The following is a 22,494-nucleotide window of genomic DNA, read 5'->3' as shown; positions in this document are numbered from 1 at the left end:
TATAGGGAAAATCCACTATAATGAGACTATTTTACAGTATTTTGTATCTCTCATATCTCACTGTACAAATGATAAAGCTACAGTTTGTCGTCTAGAGGTTGAAAAAGCTCTCTCGTGAACTTGCCTAGAAGAAGTCCAGAAGATCCCCCCCCCCCTAGCCAATCTAATCCCTTTTATTGAACTACTGTCAGTGATTGGTGAACAATTGAGCATTATGTCATTTCATTGTCCACTTTTGACCCCCATTCTTTCTCTTTTTCCCTCTTTTTTGTCATTTCCTTCTGACACATTGCCCATCTCTCCTCAGCATTTGTCCCCTCATCTCCTTTTTCTCTCTTTTTCGTGATGAAAGTCATCCAATGGACTATGCCATGAATGTCATATTGGGCCTAGGCTATTTTTATATCTTTTAGTTGCCGTGCAATTCTTAAAGTCGTCTTACTAAACAAGAGGGCCTTAAAAATCTTCAAATCAAGCTACCCTTAGAAAACATGAACTTTGAAAATTTTAACACTCGACATTTGCTGGAGAAGATGTTATGCCGGCGTTGCTATCTAGATGCAAGCGTAGAGCTCGGCTTTGAGCCAGGCAAGAGGCTTGCTCAACTGCATTGGGTGGTGAGGAGGGACTGGGACATTTGGGAGAGATGTTCCCTCCTATGATCGCGGTGATGCGAGCATGGAGCATCGACTTATGGCAAGGAGGGAGTGGGACACTTGGGAGGGTATTCCCCCCATTGATTACCTAGTGCAAGCACATAGCATCGACTTTGGCAGGAGATGGACTTGACTGCGTTGAGGCGAGGAGGGACCGGGACACTTGGGAAAGGTGTTCCCCTGCTGATCGCTAAGTGCGAGCACGAAGCATTGAATTTGTCAGGAGATGGACTCGACCTCGTTGAGGCCAGGAGGACTAGAACACTTGGGAGAGATGTTCACCCGTTGATTACTAGGTGCGAGCGTAGAGCAACAACTTTGACGGGAGATGGACTCGACTGGGTTAAGGCAAGGAGGGACTAAGACATTTGAAAGAGGAGTTCCCCTGTTGATCACCAAGTGTAAGCATGGAGCATCAACTTTGGTGAGAGATGGACTCGATCACATTGAGGCGAGAAGGGACTGCGACACTTGGGAGAGGTGTTTCCCCGTTGATAATTGGTTGCGAACGCGGAGCATCGAATTTGGTTGGAGATGGACTCAACTGCATTATGGCAAAAGGGAACTGGGACACTTAGGAGAGGTGTTCTGCATTTATCGCAGGGTGCGAGCACGAAACATCGACTTTGGCGGGAGATAGACTCGACGGCGTTGAGGAACTGGGACATTTGGGGGAGGTGTTCCCCCGTTGATCGCCGGGTGCGAGCACAATGTATCGACTTTAGCAGGAGATGGGTTCGAAGATGATGAGACGAGGAGGGACTGAGACACTTGAGAGGGGTGCTCTCCCGTTAATCCCCGAGTGCGACGAAAGATAGTGCTCGATCGCATTGTTGTGAGACGAAGCTGGACCGTGTTGTTACGTCAGGAGATAGAGCTCAACTGATTTTGTGGGGCTGGAGTCAGACTCGACCGCGCTACTACAACTAGAGACAAAGCTCGATCGCGTCGCTATGAATGGAGACAGTGCTCGAACACGCTACTTCGTCAAGAGACAATGCTAGACCAATATGGTGGGGTAGGAGACGGAGCTTGACCGCGCTGCTACAATGGGAGAGAGAGCTAGACCACGCTATTACGTTAGGAGACGGAGCTCGACCACACTGCCACGATGGGAGATAGAGCTCGACCACGATGTTGCGTCAAAAGATAGAGCTCGACCATTCTAACTGGGGGGAGGAGGGAACAGAGCACAGCTACTCTACTATGACGGGAGATAGAGCTCAACCCTACGTCGAGAGACAGAGCTCGACCCTTCGTCAAGAGATAGAGCTCAATCAACGAGAGATCAAGCTCGAGCACACCGCTACGATGAAAGATAGAGCTAGACCAAAATACTGCATCGAGAGACAGAGCTCGACTACACTCCAACGACAGGAGACAGTCGACTGCATTGCTGCATCTAGAGATAGAGTTTGACAGGCTAGAAATGATGGTGCTGCTGCGATGAGAGGAAGATCTTGACCGAGTTGTTATGATGGGAGACAGCGCTCGGCCACTTTGCTACAACGAGAGACAGTGCTCGACCACGCTGCTACGACGAGAGACAGTGCTCGACCATGTTGCTACGACGGGAGACAGTGCTCGACCATGCTGATTTTGGAGACAAAGCTCAATCGATCTGGTGCGAAGGGAGACAATGCTCAACCATGCTGTTGTGACGAGAGACATAGCTTGATCGCGCTACTACATCAGGAGATAGAGCTAGACCAATATGGTGGGGTGGGAGACAGAGCTCGAACGCGGAGCCACGACCGGAGATAAAGCTCATTTGCACAGCTACGTCGAGAGACAGAGCTCGATCGATCTGGTGGCGTGGGATACGGACTCAACCGTGTTACAGTGACAGGAGATAGAGCTCAACCGTGCCGCTATGATTGGAGATAGAGCTCAACCACACTACTACATCAAGAGACCAAGCTTGACCACGATGCTATGATGGGAGAAAGAGCTCGACTGGTCTAATGGGTCGAGAGACAGAGCTCAAACATGCTGCTACGATGGGAGAAAGAACTCAACCACGCTGCTATGACGGGAGATAGAGCTCGACCACACTACTACATCGGGAGACAAAGCTCGACCATGCTACTGTGTCAAGAGATAAAGCTCGATCGCTCTACTATGAAGGGAGATAGAGCTCAATTGCGCCGCTACAATGGGCGATAAAGCTCAACCAATTTGGTGGGCAGGAGACGGAGCTCGACCGCGCTACTACAATGGTTGATAGAGTTCAACCATGCTGCTACGATGGTAGACATAGCTCGACCATTCAAGTGGGGCGAGAGACGGATCTCAACCGTGCTAATACAACAGGAGACAAAGCTCGATCGCAATGCTACGTCGAGAGACAGAGCTTGACCGAGCTGGGGGGAGGCAGACGAACTCGTCTGCGTTGATTTGATGGGAGATAATGCTCAACCACACCGCTACTACGCTGCAGCGACAGGAGATAGAGCTCAACTGTACTATTGCATCTAGAGACAGAGCATGACCATGTTGATGCTACGACAAGAGGCATATCTTGGCCGCACTGCTACGACTGGAGACAGCACTCAATCGTGCTACCGATTAGCTCAACCAAGCGGCTACATAGAGAGACAGAGCTAGATCGATCTGGTATGGCGGAAGACGAAGCTCGCTCATTGCTGCAATTAGAGACTGAACTCGATTACACCACAACAATAGGTGATAGAGCTCGATTGCGCTACTGCATCTAGACACAGAGCTTGACTTTGCTGTTGAGTCGGGAAACAGAGCTCGACTGATCTGGTGGGGCCTAAAAATGAAGTTCGATCATGTTGCTACGACGAAAGGCAGATCTCGACCGCACCGTTACGAACGGAGAAAGCTCATTATCATGCCGTTGAGTCTGGAGACAAAGCTCGTCAATCTAATGGGCAGACAGTGCTAGACCATGCTGTTATGACGGGAGACATAGTTCGACCATGCTGCTGCATTGGGAGACAGAACACGACTGCATTGCTACGTCAGGAGATAGAGCTCAACTACGTCATTACGACGAGAGACATAGCTCGATAGCGATCTCTGCATTGAGAGACAGAGCTAGACCGATCTGGTATGGGAGAAGATGGAGGTCGGCCATGCTGCTACGATGGGAGACAGAGCTCAATTGCGTCGCTACGATGGGAGACAAAGCTCGATCGCACTACTGTGTCGGGAGACGGAACTCGACCGCATTGCTGCATTGGGAGATAGAGCTCAATTGTGCCATTACAATGGGACAAATAGCTCGACCATGTGGCTACGTAAAGAGATAGGGCTAGATCGATCTGGTATGGCGGAAGATGAAGCTCGCGCGCTGTTGCTATTAGAGACAGAGCTCAATTGCGCTACAACGATAGGTGATAGAGCTCGACTGCACTGCTACATCTAGACACAGAGCTTGACTTTGCTGTTGAGTCGGGAAACAAAGCTCGACTGATCTGGTGGGGCCTGAAAATGAAGTTCAATCGTGTTGCTATGATGAAAGGCAGATCTCGATCGCGCCGTTACAAACGGAGAAAGCTCATTATCATGTCGCAAAGCTAGATCGATCTAGTAGGGCGGGAGATAGTGCTCGACCACGTTGTTATGACGGGAGACATAGTTCGACTGTGCTGCTGCGTCAGGATACAGAACACGACTGCATTGCTGCATCGGGAGATAGAGCTCAACTACGCCATTACGACAGGAGACATAGCTCGATAGCGATCTCTGCATTGAGAGACAGAGCTAGACCGATCTAGTATGGCGGAAGACGGAGCTCGGCCATGATGCTACGATGGGAGACAGAGCTCAACCGTGTCGCTACGATGGGAGACAAAGCTTGATCGCGCTACTGCATCAGGAGACAGAGCTAGACCGATATGGTGGGGCGAGAGACAGAGCTCGATCGATCTGGTGGCACAGGATATGGACTCGACTGCGCTACTATGATGGGAGATAGAGCTCGATCGCACCTCTACGATGGGAGACAAAGCACAACCACACTATTGTGTCAAGAGACAAAGCTCAACCACAATGCTACAACGAGAGAAAGAGCTCAACCGATTTGGTGGGGCAGGAGACGGAGCTTGTTTGCAGTGCTACAATAGGAGACAGAGCTTAATCAATATGGTGCTACAATGGGAGATAAGGCTCGAGCACGTTGGTGCAACGGGAGACAAAGATCAACCCTGCTTCTGTGTTGGGAGACAAAGCTCGACCGATATGGTGGGCCGGGAGATGAAGTTCAACCACGTTACTCCGATGGGAGATAAAGCTCGACCGCTCTACTACGACGAGAGATAGAGCTCAACCGATATGGTGGGGGAGACGGAGTTCGAACGCGTTGCTATGATGGGAGATAGACCTTGACCACGCTGCTGCATCTAGAGATGAACTCGCCCACGCAAGGACGTTTCCTGTCGTGGCGAGGAAGCACACTAGCAGCAGGCTCACGGTGGTGAGGAAGCCCACGGTGGACGCAAACCGATGTGACCAGTTGGGCATGTTGCTTGGGCCATGCAACATTCAGGAGAGCTCAGACTTGCTCCTCGTGGTGGCTGGTGGTCAACCCACGAACGTTGTGAGAGAGGCTCTAGCAGGTACGATGACATGGACCCATTGCACTCCTCTTGCACATCGCCCGTGTCACGGTCACCTCCATGGCGACAAAAGTAGCTGACGGTCGATGTGATGACCGCCAATATCCTTGTCGGGCTCATGGTTGGCCTCCATGAGCCTTTTGGGTGCACATTACGTGCACGGCATCCATGGTTGGGACCTCGGCATGCACGGTTGTAGTGGCCGGGGACCACCATGATGGAGACAAAAGACGCTAGAACTCCACGTGGTGGCCACCGACAACTTTGCTGATCCCACGGCTGGTGGGTGAGGAGGCTTCAACCGCATGCATGTTACATGCGCACGATTGTTGTGACAAGTGCGCCTCCGTGGTTGGGGACCACTTTGGTGGCGACAAAAGACATCGGTGGTCCATGTGGTTGCCGCCGGCTTCTGTGCCTAGCCCACGGTGCTCCCTGGGTGCATGTATTGCACCATGCATGCATGGTCGGGATGCTCTCACGTGCACTGTGCACTTTAAGTGCACATTGTAGTTAAATGCACAGTGAATGTCCTAACACTACACATGCATTGTGCACAGTACACTTTAAGTGCACAGTACATGTCCAGTACACTCTACCCACACACTGTGCACGGTACACCTTGATTTTGCAGCAACAGTATTTGTAAAAATAAGATATGTAAAGTTGAAAACACTTATCTGAGAGGAATTTTATCTGCTTGTTCAGAGACGATTTCATATGTTGGAAAATGATCATTCTCCCGCTTCTGGTGTAGAGAATAATTGAATACCACAGATGAATGCAACTGTTAAGGTGTGTTTTGTAATCAGTTGGCCGAAAATGGAGAAAAAGTCATTCCCAACTCACAGAGGTGACTCGAGCCTTGGTCGGTGTCATTTGGAGCCCACAATGGCAGTTTGGAAGAGTAGTATTGTGCATGTACATACGTCCATTACAGTAAATGAAAAATAAATACAAAAAATATAAATGGAGAATGAGACACACAGATTTACATCATTCGACACAAAGTCTACGTCCATATATCGTTTGGAGGAGAAATCTACTATAATGAGTGTATTTTATAGTCTCTCATATCTCACTGTACAATTGATAAACCTGCAGTTTCTCGTTCAGAGGTTAAAGAAGCTCTCTCGTTAAGTTGCCCATGAGAAGTCCAGAAGATCCCCCCCCCCCCCCCTCTTTCAGTCGATCTAATCCTTTTTATTGAGTCCCTATCAGCAGTTGGAGAAGAATTTATTTTTATGTCACTTCACTATTCACTTTTGCATGCCTGACCCTCTTCTCTCTCTTTTTGCCTCATTTCCGTCACTTCCTTCTGACATATTGCCCTCCTTTCCTTGGCCTTTGTTCCCTCTTTTCATTTTTCTCTCTTTTCTGTGACAAAGGGCACCCAATAGACACAATTAGAACATCTTCACGTACTAAATTAATTATGAGCTCTAGAGGGTAGGGTTTTTAAGGCGACATTGCAAGATCAGATTAGAGAAAAGAGAGATCCTTCCTTGTTTCCTAGGGGTCGCTGGCTGCTCATGTTGCTTCCACCAAAGTCAGACGTTCCAAATTAGGTTCCCAGAGAAAGGACATATAATTAAGAGAGGACATAAATTTTTAATGGCCTGTGTTGAAAGGTCAACTTATAATTAGATGAGATCATCAAGAATTTAGAGTGGAAAAATACATACCGATACCTTTTTCTCGCCTGAATTTCCTGCAAGTAAAAGAAAAACAAGCACAAGATTTTTATTCCCTGTCGGCATGTTTGTCGGCATTGATTTCTCATCGTGGTTAGTGGAATAGAGAGACACGGGACACACTTCCTAAGTCCAATTTTGAGCATCAAATAATATCTAATGTTTAAGGCCTTCGAGTAAGTAAAAAAATCTGAATCTCTTAGTATTTTTGTTCATATCTTAAGATGTTCTAGCAAGAAAAATAGACACGTAAAGTAAATTTTATAGTATTTATTACGGTCGCAGTAAATTCTTTAGACGATATTTAAATACTAAATAAATAATATAATAAAATCCACTCTATATGTTTATTTCTCTTTTACTGTAAACTTAGAGTTCAGCAAATGAATCTAAATTTTTTTTCAAAAAAAAATACCTTGATTAACCAATTTTTTTTAAGGGTACTGCTACTCTCACAGGAAATTCGGTACCGAATAGAGTAAATTCCTTTTCTTTTTTTTTCTTTTTTTTTTTTACTTCAACCATTTTTAAACCCTTTTAAACATTTTAAAAAAAAATTATAAAATTATTAAAAAAATACTTCTTCAATTATAAAGTAAAATTAAAAATTAAAAAAAAAATACAATTTTTTGTGGGTCTATCATTTCTCTCGTTGTTTTCAAACGAATTTAAGGGGGCTTTGACAGTACGTACGTACATGGATATGTTTAAGATGATAGGTAGCTACTAGCTATAAGATTTTAATTGGACCTAGCCCAAGAGAAAGATGCGAGCTTCATTTCTACCCATTATTGGATCTACCTTTTTATGGGCAAGCATTAGATCATCAAGTTCAGTTACTTGGGATAAGAAAGCCTGTTATAGTGAGAGAGCACCTCAATATATGGGCCATGATAGAGCTCTTCATGGGCTTTTACTCAACCACCTAGGGTTATTGGTCCTCCTGATCATGTTTGCCGCCCATGCATAATAGACCCGCGGTGTCGACATATTTATCCATTTAGAGCAAAAAGCTAATTAGTATTTAAAATCTTTTTATTTTCTTTACTAATGGCTTCCCGATGGTGGTTTCTGCTTACATGCAAAGAAAATTTAATTAATTAGTTTGTTAATAAATAATTAGAAATAAAGAAAAAGAAAAAGAAAAGAAAACTGTCTCCCATCCCTGTCCACGTCAAACTCAAGCAAATGTATGAGGACATACATATGAAACAGTAAGCTAGAGGACGGCCCACTTGTATAGAAAAATTTTGACAATCTCCTACGTACAATATTGTAAGACCACTTGTTTGAATATTAATACCTCTTGGAACTTATCCTTCAAACTGCCTATCTATTCCGAAAGTCTTGATCAATGGGATTATATTGCCCTCATCAGCCGGTAATGTTTAAAGCTTGCTGGGCTGCACAAGATTTCATATTTTTAAAACATTGTTGAAAATTGGTTTATGTAAGCCCTAAATGCACAAGTACTATTGTGCAAACCTTTTGTACAAATATGGGCACCAATAAATAAAAAAAAAGTGCATTTGTCACGATCTTTCATGATAGGGCCGGTCCATTTTTTTATAAGATGTAGAGGTGAGACTTATGCATTTGAACTTGTATATATTAGTTCTCTATAGAGAGAGACATATAGATATTGTGTAGATCTTACGGTATATAAATTAAAAATATTTATTGTTGTTTGTTTGGCATCTTTCATGCCATAAGACTAGCGTTGTTAAGGTGTGTTTTGTAACTACCAGGCCAGAAAGGGAGAAATAATTATTTCAAGCCCACACAGGCAACTCAAGTCATGGTTGGTGTTGTTTGGTACCCACGACAACAGTCCAGGAGAGCAATACGGTGCTCGTACAAACGTCCGTAGTAAATAACAAATAAATACAGTAAATATAAATAGAGAATGAGAAACACAAATTTTAGTTTGGCATAGGGCCTACATCCACATATCGTTTAGAGGAAAAATCTACTATAATGAGAGTATTTTACAGTATCTTGTATCTCTCATATCTCACTGTACAAATGATAAAACTACAGTTTGTTGTCCAGAGGTTGAAGAAGCTCTCTCGTGAATTTGCCTAGAAGAAGTCCAGAAGATCCCCCCCTCCCCACCTGCCCCCCTCTTTTAGCCAATCTAATCCCTTTTATTGAGCTACTGTCATTGATTGGTGAACAATTGAGCATTATGTCATTTCATTGTTCACTTTTGCATGCCTGACCCCCATTCTCTCTCTTTTTCCCTCCTTTTTTTCATTTCCTTCTGACACATTGCCCATCTTTCCTCAGCATTTTTCCTCTCATCTCATTTTTCTCTCTTTTTCCTGATGAAAGTCACCCAATGGACTATACCATGAATGTCATATTGGGCCTAGGCTATTTTTATATCTTTCAGTTGCCGCGCAATTCATAAAGTCGTCTTACTCAACAAGAGGGCCTTAAAAATCTTCAAATCAAGCTACCAGTAGAAAACATGAACTTTGAAAATTTTAACAGTCGACGTTTGTTGTAGGAGATGCTATTCCGACGTTGCTATCCAGACGCTAGCACGAAGCTCGGATTTGAGCCAGGCGGGAGAATTGCTCAACTACGCTGGTGGCGAAGAGGGACTGGGATAGTTGGGAGAGATGTTCCCTCCTATGATCGCGGTGGTGCGAGCGTGGAGCATCGGCTTATGGCAATGAGGGAGTGGGACACTTGGGAGGGTATTTCCCCCGTTGATTACCGAGTGCAAGCACGTAGCATCGACTTTGGCAAGAGATGGACTCGACCGCGTTGAGGCGAGGAGGGGCTAGGACACTTGGGAAAGGTGTTCCCCTATTGATCGCTAAGTGCGAGCACGAAGCATCGAATTTGTCAGGAGATGGACTCGACCTCGTTGAGGCCAGGAGGAACTGGAACACTTGGGAGAGATGTTCCCCCATTGATTACTAGGTGCGAGCGTAGAGAATCAACTTTGACGGGAGATGGACTCGACTAGGTTAAGGCAATGAGGGACTAGGACATTTGAGAGAGGAGTTCCCCTGTTGATCGCCGAGTGCAAGCATGGAGCATCAACTTTGGCGAGAGATGGACTCAATCACATTGAGGCGAGAAGCGATTGTGACACTTGGGAGAGGTGTTTCCTCGTTGATAACTGGTTGCGAGCGCGAAGCATCGAATTTGGCTGGAGATGGACTCGAATGCATTGAGGCGAGAGGGAACTGGGACACTTAGGAGAGGTGTTCTCCATTTATCGCAGGGTGCGAGCACGGAACATTGACCTTGGCGAGAGATAGACTCGACGGCGTTGAGGAACTGGGACATTTGGAGGAGGTGTTCCCCCATTGATCGCCAAGTGCGAGCACAATGTATCAACTTTAGCGAGAGATGGTTTTGAATACGATGAGACGAGGAGGGACTGAGACACTTGAGAGGGGTGCTCTCCTGTTAATCCCTGGGTGCGACGAAAGATAGTGCACGATCGCGTTGTTGTGAAACGAAGTTGGATCGTGCTGTTACGTCGAGACATAGAGCTCAACTAATTTTGTGGGGCTGGAGCCAGACTCAACTACGCTACTACAGTTGGAGACAAAGCTCGACCGCGTCGCTATGAATGGAGACAGTGCTCGATCGCGCTACTTTGTCAAGAGACAGAGCTAGACCGATATGGTGGGGCAGGAGACGGAGCTCGACTGCACTGCTACAATGGGAGAGAGAGCTCGACCACGCTATTGCGTTAGGAGATGGAGCTCAACCGCTTTGCTACGATGGGAGATAGAGCTCGACCAATCTTGTGGGACTGGAAATGGACTCAACCACTCTACTATGACGAGAGATAGAACACAACTGCTCCCGTTGTATAGAGTTCGACCACAATGTTGCGTCAAAAGATAGAGCTCGACCGATGGCAGACAGAGCTTGACCATTCTAACGGCAGCGGTAGGGGGGACGGAGCACAACTGCTCTGCTACGACGGGAGATAGAGCTCAACCCTACGTCGAGAGACAGAGCTTGACCCTTCTTCGAGAGATAAAGCTCAATCGACTTAGGGGTAGGAGCTCAATCAATGGGAGATCAAGCTCGAGCACACCGCTACAATGAATGATGGAGCTAGACCAAAATACTGCATCGATGAGAGACAGAGCTCGACTGTGCTCCAATGATAGAAGACAGTCGACTGAGTTGCTGCATCTAGAGACAGAGCTTGACGGGCGGGAAATGATCGTGCTGCTGCGATGAGAGGAAGATCTTGGCCGAGTTGTTATGATGGGAGACAGCGCTCAGCCATGTTGCTATGACCAGAGATAGCGCTCGACCACGCTGCTACGACGAGAGACAGTGCTCAACCACGCTGCTACGACGGGAGATAGCACTCGACCACGCTGATTTTGGAGACAAAGCTCAATCGATTTGGTGGGGCAGGAGACAATGCTCGACCATGCTGTTATGACGAGAGACATAGCTTGATCGTGCTACTGCATCGGGAGATAGAGCTAGACCGATATGGTGGGGTGGGAGATAGAGCTCGACCGCGGTGCCACGACAGGAGACAAAGCTCGTTCGCGCAGCTACGTCAAGAGACAGAGCTCGATCGATCTGGTGGCGTGGGATACAGACTCGACCGCGCTACTATGACAGGAGATAGACCTCAACCATGCTGCTATGATCGGAGATAGAGCTTAGCCACGCTACTACATCAAGAGACAAAGCTTGACCACGATGCTATGATGGGAGAAAGAGCTCGACTGGTCTAATGGGCCAAGAGACGGAGCTCAAACATGTTGCTACAACAGGAGAAAGAGCTCAACCACACTGCTATGATGGGAGATAGAGCTCGACCGCACTACTACATCGGGAGACAAAGCTCGACCATGCTACTGTGTCGAGAGATAAAGCTCGACCGCTCTACTATGACAAGAGATAGATCTCGATTGCACTGCTACAATGGGAGATAAAGCTCAACCAATTTGGTGGGCAGGAGACGGAGCTCGACCGCACTACTACAATGGTTGATAGAGCTCGACCATGCTGCTACGATGGTAGACAGAGCTCAACCATTCAAGTGGGGCAGGAGACGAATCTCAACCGTGCTAATTCGATAGGAGAGAAAGCTCGATTGCAATGTTATGTCGAGAGACAGAGCTTGACCAATCTAGGGGAGGCAGACGAACTTGCCTGCGCTAATATGATGGGAGATAATGCTCAACTGCACCTCTACTACGCTTCAGTGATAGAGCTCAACTGCACTATTGCATCTAGAGACAGAGCATGACCATGTTGATGCTACGACGAGAGACAGATCTTGGCCGCGCTGCTACGACGGGAGACAGTGCTCAACCGTGCTACTGATTAGCTCAACCACGCGGCTACATAGAGAGACAGAGCTAGATCGATCTGGTATGGAGGAAAACGAAGCTCACACGCTGCTGCAATTAGAGATAGAGCTCGATTGCGCTACAACGATATGTGATAGAGCTCGACTGCGCTGCTGCATCTAGACATAGAGCTTGACTTTGCTGTTGAGTAGGGAAACAGAGCTCGACTGATTTGGTGGGGCCAGAAAATGAAGTTCAATCATGTTGCTACAACAAAAGGAAAATCTCGACCGCGCCGTTACGAACAAAGAAAGCTCATTATCATACCGTTGAGTCTGGAGACAAAGCTCGATCGATCTAGTAGGGCGGGAGACAGTGCTCGACCACGCTGTTATGACGGGAGACATAGTTTGACCATGCTGCTGCATCAAGAGACAGAACACGACTGCATTGCTGCGTCGAGAGATAGAGCTCAACTGCACCAGTACGACGAGAGACATAGCTCGATAGCGATCTCTGTGTTGACAAACAGAGCTAGACCAATCTGGTATGGGGGAAGACGGAGCTCAGCCATGCTGCTACGATGGGAGACATAGCTCAATCGCATCGCTATGATGGGAGACAAAGCTCGATCGTACTGTTGTATCAGGAGACAGAACTCGACCGCATTGCTACATTGGGAGATAGAGCTCAACTGTGCCATTACAATGGGAGAAATAGCTCGACCATGCAGCTACGTAGAGAGACAGAGCTAGATCGATCTGGTATGGCGGAAGACGAAGCTCGCGAGCTGTTGCGATTAGAGACAGAGCTCCATTGCGCTACGACGATAGGTGATAGAGCTCGACTACACTGCTGCATCTAGACATAAAGCTTGACTTTGCTGTTGAGTAGGGAAACAAAGCTCGACCAATCTGGTGGGGCCTGAAAATGAAGTTCGATCGTGTTGCTACGATGAAAGGCAGATCTCGACCGCGCCGTTACAAATGGAGAAAGCTCATTATCATGCCGCTAAGTCTAGAGACAAAGCTCGATCGATCTAGTGGGGTGGGAGACAATGCTCGACCACGTTGTTATGACGGGAGACATAGATCGACCATGCTGCTGCATTGGGATACAGAACACGACTGCATTGCTGCATCGAGAGATAGAGCTCAACTACGCCATTACGACGGGAGACATAGATCGATAGCGATCTCTATGTTGAGAGACAGAGCTAGACCAATCTGGTATGGCGGAAGACGGAGCTCGGAGCTCGGCCATGCTGCTACAATGGGAGACAAAGCTTGATCACGCTACTGCATCGAGAGACAGAGCTAGACTGATTGGGAGACAGAGCTCGATCGATCTGGTGGCACGGGATATGGACTCGACTACGCTACTATGATGGGAGATGGAGCTCGATCGCACCTCTACAATGGGAGACAAAGCACAACCACACTATTGCGTCAAGAGACTGAGCTCAACCACGATGCTACAACCGGAGAAAGAGCTCGACCGATTTGGTGGGGCGGGAGACGGAGCTTGTTTGCAGTGCTACAACGGGAGACATAGCTTAACCAATATGGTGCTACAATGGGAGATAGGGCTCGAGCGCTTTGGTGCAACGGGAGACAAAGATCAACCCTGCTGCTGTGTTGGGAGACAGAGCTCAACCTATATGGTGGGCCGGGAGACGAAGTTCAACCACGTTACTCCGATGGGAGATAAAGCTCGACCGCTCTACTACGAAGGAAGACATAGCTCAACCAATATGGTGGGGGAGACGGAGTTTGACCGTGTTGCTACGATGGGAGATAGAGCTTGACCACGCTGCTGCATCTAGAGACGAACTCGCCCACGCAAGGAAGTTTCCTGTCGTGGCAAGAAAGCACACTAGTAGCAGGCTCACGGTGGTGAGGAAGCCCACGGTGGAAGCAATCCGATGTGACTAGTTGGGCACGTTGCTTGGGCTATGCAACATTCAGGAGAGTTCGGACTTGCTCCTCGTGGTGGCTAATGGTCAACCCACGAACGCTGCGAAGAGAGGCTTTAGCGGGTACGATGACATGGACTCGTTGCACTCCTCATACACGTCGCCTGTATCGTCACCTCCATGGCGACAAAAGTCACTAGCGGTCGATGTGATGATCGCCAACATCCTTGTCGAGCTCATGGTTGGCCTCCATGAGCCTTTTGGGTGCACATTACATGCACGGCCTCCATGGTCGGGACCTCGGCTTGCACAGCTGTAGTGGTTGGGGACCACCACGATGGAGACAAAAGACGCTGGCGCTCCACGTGGTGGTCACCGGCAACTTTGCTGATCCCACGACTGGTGGGCGAGGAGGCTTCGACCGCGTGCATGTTACATGTACACGATTGTTGTGACAGGTGCGCCTCCGTGGTTGGGGACCACTTTGGTGGCGATAGAAGACATCGGTGGTCCATGTGGTTGCCGCCGGCTTATGTGCCTAGCCCACGATGCTCCTTAGGTGCACGATGAAGTGCGCCCATATTGCACCTTGCATAGCACTCACACATAGGGGTGGCAATATGTGACACGACCCGTTAACCCAACACGAACACGACACGATAAAAGCGGGTTAGGGTTTAGGCTTAACGGGTTCGGGTCAAAACGGGTTGACCCGTTAAGACACGATACCTTAACGGGTCACTAACGGGTCAACCCGTTATGACCCGTTAAGAAAGTTAAAATTACCCTTATACCCTTTACCCTTATAACCTAAAGCTATAACTAAAAGTATAAAAAGTTAAAAACTAATTAAAAAAAAAACCCTAACTATCAGCCCGATTCATTCAGCCGCCCCCCCCTGTTTCAACTTTCAGTGTTTCACTTTCGGCCTTCTTCAGAAACGCGATCTGAAGGTCGAAGTCGAATCGTCGAACTCCTCGGCTCCTCAGTCCTCGCGACGACGACGCCGCCCCCCTGGCTCGCCGCTCCACTCATCTTCACGGTGACGTCGCGTCGCCTCCAGGCCCTCCACTCCAGTTTGCTTCCGTCTTCGCGCCTCACGGTGACGCCGCCCCCCTCTGGCCCTCCACTATTGTAGACGGCTGAGGCGACTCTCTCTCTCGCTCTTGCCTGCGCGTATTTTCCAAGCAATTGCTCTAGATTTCTCTTTTCTCAAATCCCTGTTTGTCTGAGGTCAGTGCTTCGGTTCTTGTATTAGATCAGGAACTTTTTATCTCCTTTTCCACCTCTTTTTTTGCGAAATATTTCTCAGTTTTTCCCGATTGCCAAACTCAGCCTACGATTTGTGCGTATCTGATTTGTCTTGGAAGGTCGTTAAGTATTTGACTTTTATTCTTGTATTCAGCTTTATGAATTTTCAGCAGAGTAATTTTTCTTTACTTAGGATAACTGTTTCTCGCTAGGGTCAATGGAGGACTTTTGTATTTGCTTATGATATGTTTATAGATCAGATTTCATGCTTTTCTTTGAGATGCTGTGGTATGTCAGTTTCGGCATCGGTTATAGCTGTGGTTTTGACTCATGGTAATTTTTATTAGACGTGAGAGTTGTCGTGTAGTGAAAATAGTGATCGCAGGTTTTATTGTTTGGTTTCCGGCTACTTGTTTGATTGCTACATATTTTCTTATTGAATGCTTTATTTGATTTGAGGAGAACCTAGTTACGAATTCAATAATTGAAGAGGTTTGTTGAATATTATTTTGTTGAAATTTACGATGACAAGGATAAACTTCTGCGATTAGGTAAATGATTGTTTTTTCTAAACTCAATCCATTTTTTTTTTGTAAATTTGATACCTGATTTTCATAAGTAGTCCTCAAAGTAACCACAGCTTTTAATTGGATATGATTTTTCAAACAAGTTCATGATTTTGTTAAAAACTACTAATTTATGGAAAATCTCGGTTTTAAGATTATAAACAGCGAGAGCAAATGTCTAACTGAGTTTACGTTCCATATTTTTCTTGAGGAATGGATGAAGAAATTAAACTACTTTATTATGTCTGCTCTGATGCTTGTTTCCCAGTGAGTGTTCTGCCATTTTTATTAATGCGACGTTTAATTGTTTTGGTGGGCAGGTGCTATTTGATTATTCAAGGTTTTTTGTTTGTCATTTGAAGACTAGTCAAGATGGTAAGTGCCTTCTATCTTAATAATGTTTGTTTGGTTTCTAAATTTTCTTTGTATTAACGGTGCATGATCTGAGTGGAGAAATATGTTTACACTTGCAGGTGAAGTTTACGGCTGATGAGCTCCGTAGGATTATGGACTACAAACACAACATTCGTAATATGTCTGTTATTGCCCATGTGGATCATGGTATGGGATTTTACATATATTTTCTTTGTTCGTATAACCTGACCAAAATATTGGGCTTGTGCCATATTCATGGCTACTGAAACACATGAATGGGTCTTGACAAGAGAGACATATGGATGGTTTATGCTTCTAATTAAAGTTGGGGGTTTTTTCACGGGATTTCTCTTTCTTTTTATTTTTCTTTATTTTTTTTTTTTTGGGTTTATTAGACCTGTTCTAGTTGTGCTCATTTCATCATATTAACAATGGTTAATATAACGTGCTATCCTTGTTTATCTGTCATTATATTACATCTTTAGTTGGCTTGATACAAGTCTTGATGTTCTTATTTATCTGTCATTGTTGAAGCATTAGTTTGCACTAGAGATTGGTTATATGGTGAAGAGCAAGGTAATATTATAGTATTTTATTAAATAAATGACTGTAATTTTTCAATAATATAAAACTTTACTGATGTCTTTTTTTTAATAGAAATACAAGAAGAAGTTAAATTGGACGAGTTAACTGAAGATGTAATGGAGTTGGAGAACAACAAGGGCAAGGGCTTGGAGGACGCTCCACCTCATTCTTCATCTTCTAGATTTGTTTAGATTTGTGTTTTTAATTTTTATTATATTTGGGATTGTAATATTAATATATTTACTATGTGTGTTTTGTTTATCATATTTGAGATGTAATTTTAATATATTGTTACAATGTGTGTGGATATTTGTTTGGATTGTAATTTTAGTCTTTAGACTTGTAGTTTTTTTTTTTTAGATATTATTTATATTTAAAATTTATAATGGGATAAAACGGGTCGTGTCGGATCGTGTCATATCGTGTCAGTTCAATCCATTAATGTAAACGGGTTGAAACGGGTCGAATCGTGTCGTGTCAATTTATTTCCTAATGTGTCATAACGGGTCGTGTCGTGTCAACCCGTTATCAAACCGTGTCGTGTTCGTGTTTAGAATTTTGACACGAAACCCTTAACGGGTCGTGTTCGTATTGACCCATTAACTGTAATGTATATACTCTGACACGACACGAACACGACCCGTTAACACGATTTGACACCCCTACTCACACATGCCATGCATGGTCGGGATGCTCTCATGTGAACTGTGCACTTTAAGTGCACACTATAGTTAAATGCACAGTGAATGTCCTAACTCTACACATGCACTATGCACAGTACACTTTAAGTGCACAGTAGATGTCCAGTACACTCTACCCACACACTGTGCACGGTACACCTTGATTTTGCAGCAATAGTATTTGTAAAATAAGATATGTAAAGTTGAAAACACTTATCTGAGAGGAATTTTATCTGCTTGTTCAGAGAGGATTTTATATGTTGGAAAATCATTCTTCTCTCGCTTCTGGTGTAGAGAATAATTGAATACCACAGACGAATCCAACTGTTAAGGTGTGTTTTGTAACCAGTTGGCCGAAAGGAAGAAAGAGTCATTCCCAATCCACATAGGTGACTCGAGCCTTGGTTGGTGTCATTTGGAGCCCACAATGGTGGTTTGGAAGAGTAGTATTGTGCACATACGTACGTCCATTGCAGTAAATAAAAAAATAAATACAATAAATATAAATGGAGAATGAAACACATAAATTTACGTCGTTCGACACAAAGCATACGTCCACAAATCATTTGGAGGGGAAATCTACTATAATCAGTGTATTTTACAGTCTCTCATATCTCACTATACAATTGATAAAGCTGCAATTTCTTGTTCGGTGGTTAAAAAGCTCTCTCGTGAAGTTGCCCATGAGATGTCCAGAAGATCCCTCCCCCCTCTTTCAGTCGATCTAATCCTCTTTATTGAGTCTCTATCAACGGTTGGAGAAGAATTTGTTTTTAAGTTATTTCACTGTTCACTTTTGCATGCCTGGCCCCCTTCTCTCTCTTTTTCCCTCATTTCTGTCACTTCTTTCTGACATCTTGCCCTCCTTTACTTGGCTTTTGTTCCCTCTTCTCATTTTTTTCTCTTTTTCGTGACAAAAGGCATCCAATAGACTGGGCCATAAATGTCATATTGGATCTAGACTATTTTTATCCCTTTCACGCATGCTAGGTCTATCTTTTCCAAGAGATCTTGGTCTGAATTATGTAGCAATTAGAACATCTCCATGTACTAAATTAATCATGAGCTCTAGAGGGTGGGGTTTGTAAGGCGACATTGCAAGATCAGATTAGAGAAAAGAGAGATCCTTCCTTGTTTCCTAGGGGTCGCTGGCTGCTCATGTTGCTTCCACCAAAGTCAGACGTTCCAAATTAGGTTCCAACTTCCCAGAGAAAGGAGATATAATTAAGAGAAGACATAAATTTTTAATGGCCTATGTTGAAAGGTCAACTTATAATTAGATGAGATCATCAAGAATTTAGAGTGGAAAAATACATACCGATACCTTTTTCTTGCCTGAATTTCCTGCAAGTAAAAGAAAAACAAGCACAAGATTTTTATTCCCTGTCGGCATGTTTGTCGGCATTGATTTCTCATCGTGGTTAGTGGAATAGAGAGACACGGGACACACTTCCTAAGTCCAATCTTGAGCATCAAATAATATCTAATGTTTAAGGCCTTCGAGTAAGTAAAAAAATCTGAAGATGTTCATATCTTAAGATGTTCTAGCAAGAAAAATAGACACGTAAAGTAAATTTTATAGTATTTATTACGGTCGCAGTAAATTCTTTAGACGATATTTAAATACTAAATAAATAATATAATAAAATCCACTCTATATGTTTATTTCTCTTTTACTGTAAACTTAGAGTTCAGCAAATGAATCTAAATTTTTTTTCAAAAAAAAATACCTTGATTAACCAATTTTTTTTAAGGGTACTGCTACTCTCACAGGAAATTCGGTACCGAATAGAGTAAATTCCTTTTCTTTTTTTTTCTTTTTTTTTTTTACTTCAACCATTTTTAAACCCTTTTAAACATTTTAAAAAAAAATTATAAAATTATTAAAAAAATACTTCTTCAATTATAAAGTAAAATTAAAAATTAAAAAAAAATATAATTTTTTGTGGGTCTATCATTTCTCTCGTTGTTTTCAAACGAATTTGGGGGGCTTTGACAGTACGTACGTACATGGATATGTTTAAGATGATAGGTAGCTACTAGCTATAAGATTTTAATTGGACCTAGCCCAAGAGAAAGATGCGAGCTTCATTTCTATTTTTCTTGGGCTTTCATGTCTTACTCTCACCAAATTTCACTGAGCTTACAAAAGAAGAGACTGGAATATCCAATTTTTGGCTGAGATCAAGCCATTATTGGATGTACCTTTTTATGGGTAAGCATTAGATCATCAAGTTCAGTTACTTGGGATAAGAAAGCCCATTATAGTGAGAGAACACCCAAATATATAGGCCACGATAGAGCTCTTCATGGGCTTTTTACTCAACCACCTAGGGGGTTGTCAATGGTCCAGTTCCTTTTATGACATTTTCCCTCTCTTTTGAGATCCAAGTGAGTCTCAAGCTCAAATCCTACCACTTTCGTACACACAAATTCAAAAAAAAAAAACTTAATTTATAATTCAATTGTCCTCGTCGCAAGATATGTTGAAACATTTTTTTTAAAATCTATCTTGTGATATACAAAATATAAAAGAGAAGTACTACATCTACAAAGGAATTAAATAAAAATAATCTTACAAATTGTAGTAGTTTTATTTAATCCGTCAGATCTACTTTATATTAAAAATAACTTTACAATCTAATAAATTATATTAATTTATAAAATTATATTTACGTAATCACTTTATGATCAGAGTATTTTTTAATATAAAACATGGAACGAATTTTATAATATTTATTGAATATAAGTAGCTCGATATAATTTGGATATGAATTTTAAGTGATTCATTGTAATGCATAATTTTGACCATTCCTTGCTTGCAGCAAAAGAGGATTCTGTCAAATCCATATCGTTATGATCAGTAATAATTATTCAGAGATAATCATTTCCCGTTAATGGCAGCAGATGAGAGAGAAAAGAAAACTCCAAAGCAAAGTGGAAGAAAAAGGGGCTTTCTACAATTTTAGATAATTTGTTGTAAAGCAATGAGAAAAAAGCTGGAGATTGGTTTGTTCCCATCCATCAATCCCTCTGGACTTAAAAACAAACATGAAAAAGAAGGAAAGAGAAAGATTGGAAGAAAGATGTCGTCAAAAGGAAAAGCTAAACGACATAAAGAAAAAATAAAAAAAAGGCAGAGTGGATGGATATCCATCCGTGACTGCTTGCTTTACTTCTCCCGGTGGTAATGAATAAAGAGTACAAGATATTTTAAATTTTTTTATTTTTTATCATTTTTTTAAAATATTTTTTTAACATTCTTAATCACTAAAAAAAAAATTTAAATATATATATTTACTAATATATACTTTCTTAATCATCAAGAAAAATTAAAAAATTTTAAAAAATAATAAATATAAAAAAAATAATAAATAAATAATAATAAGATAGTATCTTATTTCCTTCAAAATACTCGACAGAATGGCAGTATTTCCATGTCCAATTGCAAGGTGAACCTTTCTACTGGCACACCCATATGTACCTTCGGGAGGGTCTATAGTGTAATTATACGTTTATTTTATTTTTAAATATTTTTAAAGTTTAAAAAAATACACAAATATAATAATAATCATTTCTTTAATTATTAAAAAAAGAAAAAAAAATACATAAACGGTCAGACAAAATGAGAGAATAAACTAGTATTTTTTCTTGTAATATAATCTTTTTAGTTATTTTTTTATTTTTTATTTAATTGCTGCCTAACTATATCACCATAAAAAAAAAAAAAAAAACCCTTTTTTATTACTCATAATTGAGTTATGAGTAATAAAAAAAAAAAAGCAGTTTTATTATTTGATATATAGAGCGATGAACCGAGACCCACCTTTTTTTTTCCCTCTAAAAAAGGCAGAAAATTTTATTATTTGATTTCTAGAATTATATCATAGTTTGGATCAAAATAGGGTTAGAATTTAGGAGTTTCTAAAGTTTTTCTAATATTTTTTTATCGTCCTCTCTGGAAAATAAAGAAGAAAAGAAAAGAAGTTCCTCACGAGTAGGGGTGTAAAATCAAACCGGAAAACCGGACCGGACTAGAATGAACCGGACCGGTTTTACCGGTTTTGAACCGGTCCGGTCCGGAACCGGTTTTTAAAATGTAAAAACCAGCCGGTTCCGGTCCGGTTCCGGTTCCAGGATTTTTTAGACCGGACCGGTTGATTAAAAAATAATATTTTTATATATAAGTTTTATACAAAATATTTTATATATATTAAATATTAATATATATAAGTTTTATATATAATGTATAATTATAAATTTTTATGTGAAATTTTATATATAACATATATATTCATATATGAAATAATTTCTTATTATAATTTATAAATTATTACATAAAATATTAATACTAAATAACTAAAATTTTATAATTAATACTAATATATAACTTATAACTATACCAATAGTCTAATATTAATACTATTATATAGTTCAATATATTAATAAAAGTATAAAACAGTTTTTTTTAAATCAATTTTTTTTTTATAAACAAATTTTTAATGACAAATTGTGAAATTTACATTTTAAAAAAATTGAAAAATTGGACCGGACCGGACCGGAAACCGGTAAAACTGAAAGTACCGGTTTAGGAGGGTAACCGGTACGTAATCGGTTTTGAAAAATACAAAATCGGTACATACCGGTTCGGTCCTAGATTTTATCCAAAACCGGACCGGACCGGACCGGTTACACCCCTACTCACGAGAAGACACTTGCCTTGGTGAACTTTTATTTGTTCAACTTTTATTTAAACAATTATTTGAACTTTTCATTATTTACGAACAATTTATTTCATATTTGAATGAGCTCAAGTTTTTTCACAACCTGCATCATTGAGATAAGATAAATTATTTTATTTTACTTTATAATTTTATCAACAAAATTTT

At 42.6% G+C, this 22,494-nt stretch overlaps 1 long non-coding RNA gene across 3 annotated transcripts; it reads left to right on the top strand.

Moving 5' to 3' along the window:
- The first annotated feature begins 15,303 nt into the window (after window positions 1–15,303).
- On the top strand, window positions 15,304–16,483 carry LOC108996842. 3 transcript variants are annotated; one of them, XR_004797751.1, is made up of 3 exons: window positions 15,304–15,381; window positions 16,286–16,340; window positions 16,439–16,483. It is a non-coding gene; the product is annotated as an uncharacterized LOC108996842 (long non-coding RNA). The 3 variants fall into 3 exon arrangements; XR_004797752.1 differs by lacking the exon at window positions 15,304–15,381 and adding an exon at window positions 15,413–15,518; XR_004797753.1 differs by lacking the exon at window positions 15,304–15,381 and adding an exon at window positions 15,498–15,521.
- Window positions 16,484–22,494: the final 6,011 nt, after the last annotated feature.

This window comes from Juglans regia, chromosome 1 (assembly GCF_001411555.2).
Source record: "Juglans regia cultivar Chandler chromosome 1, Walnut 2.0, whole genome shotgun sequence".
In the NCBI taxonomy this organism is placed as follows: Eukaryota; Viridiplantae; Streptophyta; class Magnoliopsida; order Fagales; family Juglandaceae; genus Juglans; species Juglans regia.
Note: the sequence above shows the minus strand (reverse complement) of the source record. Positions and strands in the feature narration are given on the sequence as shown.